The sequence below is a fragment of the Prosopis cineraria genome, unplaced genomic scaffold (assembly GCF_029017545.1).
Source record: "Prosopis cineraria cultivar Desert tree isolate PC_DT_omini unplaced genomic scaffold, ASM2901754v1 PC5, whole genome shotgun sequence".
In the NCBI taxonomy this organism is placed as follows: domain Eukaryota; kingdom Viridiplantae; phylum Streptophyta; class Magnoliopsida; order Fabales; family Fabaceae; genus Prosopis; species Prosopis cineraria.
In genome coordinates this window covers 23,590,416-23,593,876 of record NW_026555336.1, presented here as the reverse complement: position 1 = coordinate 23,593,876, position 3,461 = coordinate 23,590,416, and positions in this window count along the sequence as shown.

Here is a 3,461-nt window from a genome sequence, read left to right as displayed (position 1 = left end):
GTACTAGAGTACCTTCCCCCACACCTGTAATTCAATCAATCATCAGTTAAAAGCAATTAATATCAAAATGAAAAGTAAGTAAGGAGAGAGATGACCTAGTTAAGGAAGCTCATAGTTGTAATGTGGAGTGTCTAATTCAACCTTCTTGAAAAGCTTGCACAAGTGGCCATTGATTTGGAGTGTGGAACTTGTAGCCTCATTCAAAAGTTAAAGAATGCCAAATGGAAGTACTTTGGTTGCTAAATAAGGACCATCCCAGTTTAACTTGAGCTTTCCAATCTTATGGATGTAACGAGTGTTGTATTAAAGGACACAGTCACCAACATAGAACTCCTTTATTAACACGATCTTGTTATATAGAACCTTGGCTCTTTCTTCATAAATTTGTGAGGATTCATAAGCCTCCAACCAAAACTCCTCAAGCTCTTAGAGTTAAAGCTTCCTCTCCATGGCTAAATCCTGTAAGTCTAAGTTTAATTTCTTTATGGCCTAATAGGCTTTGTGTTCTATCTTAACCGAAAGGTGGCATGCTTTTCCATAGACCAATCTAAAGAGAGACATCCCTATAAGGGTCTTAAAGATAGTTCTGTAAGCCCAAAGAGCATTGAGAGACCAATCTTTTCTATTTATGTGAACAACCTTAGCCAAAATATTCTTGATTTTTCTATTAGAGACCTCAGCTTGTCCATATATTTGTGGGTAGTAAGGTGTAAAGTCCTAGCTCAAATTGGGCTTTACCATCCCCAATCACACAATCAATAATTATCAACACAATAATATCAGAGTAAATGAGACACACGTCCCAATAACTTAAAGGTAACCCCAATTACCGGTTAGTAAGAAAACTCATAAATAAACAATAAACTCATAAACTCATAAACTCGTATACATATTCTTTTCATAATTTTGTTGCTCTATCAGTTCACAACATAATATATGTAGTTATATCAATATACTTGTAAACAATTTCACAAGAAAACAGGTAAAAAAATTACTCCAGTTACCTTTAATTCTTGCTACTAAGGGTTAAAATCACACTAAGCTTCGAGGGATGTAGATTCTTATGAGAAACTTCATAGGTGGTCAATCTATATAAAACAGTGCCCCTCAGTCAATTCTCAACACTTTACATAGGCATTGATTTAGTTAAACTAAATCTCTTAACATAAAACAGTTCAATTGAACCCTTTTGAATTCATTAATCTACTATCTACAGTCACTAGTCCTATAGGCTATCCAAATGATTATAATGACCTCCTAACTCTCTCATTCACCTAATTTCTCAATTTCAACCTAACTTTTAGGCCATTTTGAGCTTAAATCCTCAAACTCAACCATTCAACTCTACACTAGTCACAAAACCTTAGTTCTACATTTGATATCCCATTATAACCCTTTCTTCTAAATTACAACACTTTAGAACTTCATGATTTGATTTCTCAACTAATGAAATTCAATAAAATAGAGTAGAAATGAAGCTTGAGATTGTGCGATACTTACCCAGTAAGTTAGTAATTGAAGTAGACTCCCAATGGCCGGATAAGGCTTGCCTTAGCAGAAATAAACTCTTCTTCCTTCCAAACATTTTTCCAGCCCTTTCTCTTCTGATTTCATGAGTTGTTCACGTTAGCTTTAAGTGATTCTTGGATAATGTGCCCCGGCATATCTTCTACCATAATGCGTGGCACGATGAGTTCATTCTCACTTATGCTTGTGCGATATGCCCCAAATTGTCTTTCTAGTCTTCAATCCTATCAATACAATATCCAAACATTAGAAATTATCAATTCAACATCCAAACCACAATCAATCCACTAATTACTAATTCATCCTTGATTAGCAACTAGTTCTTGGGGTTGAAATTCAATGTTACATAAGGTGTAGCAACCTTATAGCAAACTCTATATTTTGTCAATAAAGAATCTATCCACTTGTTAAAAAAAATGGAACCTTAATTGCTTATCAATGCTTTAGGTACTCTAAACCTACAAAAAGATGTGAGACTTTAAAAAACTTTATGACAACCTTTGAATTACATGTTCTAGTGGCAATAGCTTTAATCCATTTAGAAACATAATCCACACAAAGTAAGATGTATTAAAAGCCAAAATAGTTAAGGAAAGGTACTATAAAATCAATGCCCTATACATCAAAGACTTCATTAAATAATATAGGGTTTTATGGCATCATACGTCTCTTACCCCAACTAGCATGTTGTTGACATTTTAGCCAAGAGTTATTAAAAGCATAGGAGTCTTTAAACAAAGTATGCCAATAAAACACACAATCTAAGACCTTCCTAGATGTCTGATTAGCACTAAAATGGCCCCTCACACATATGCTCATGACAAAATGCATGTGTGGATTATGCTTCATGTTAATCAATGCATCTTCTAATTACACTATCATAATAAATGTGCTATAAGAATGGAGGCTCCCAAATGTAATATCTAGATTTCCTTTTAATCTCCTCTTTTTGAAACTGAGATAAGCAAGATGAAAAAGTACCATACTTAATGAAATTAGCAACATGTGCATACCATGGCATGTAAGTGGATATAGCACCAAGGATCTCATCAGGGAATGCATCACAAGGGTTAAAGTTAGAGTTTACCATGCTTTCTTCCAAGTTAGGAAGTTTAGAGAGATGGTCGCCACATGATTGGTGGATGCACTTTGCTCCTTGATTTTAATATCAAACTCTTGCATAAGAATGACCTACCTTATCAATCTTGGCTTTCAATCTGTCTTTTTAAACAAATACTTAACAATAGCATGGTTAGTAAAAATAATAACCTTTGAATTCACTAAATATGATCTAAATTTATTCAATGCAAACACAATTACAAACAATTCCTTTTTAGTGGTAGTGTAGTGAATTTGTGTAGCATCCAAAGTTCTAGAAGCATAGGCAATAACATGAGACATTTTATTAGTTTCTAGCCTAACATAGCTCCTACAGTAAAATTAGATGCATCACAAGATAATTCAAAAGGAAAATCCCAATTACGTGCCCTTAGGATAGAAGGGGAGACACGCATGCTCTTAAGAGTATAAAAGCTATTTTTGCATTTTGTAACATCCTAGATTTCAATCCCTGGAACTAGTTGCTAATCAGGCGTAAGTTAGTAATTAGTAGATTGATTGTGGTTGGGTGTTGAGTTAGTGTTTTTTTATTATTTGGATGTTGTATTGATAGGATTGAAAGGTAGAAAGACAATTTGAGGCTTAATGCACAAGCATAAATGAGAGTTTTTTCACTATGCTATGTGCCACAATTGAAGCTGCATGTGCCACGGTGTATGGTGCATACTTTTTACTTAAAAGCTAAGTCAGATTGTGAAATCAAAAAGAGAAGGAGGTAGGAATGTGTGTGAAAGGCGAGGAGAAGTTCTCATCTATTAAGGCTTGCAATAACTGAAGATTTAGAGTATGCTTTGATTAGTAACTTGTTGGGTAAG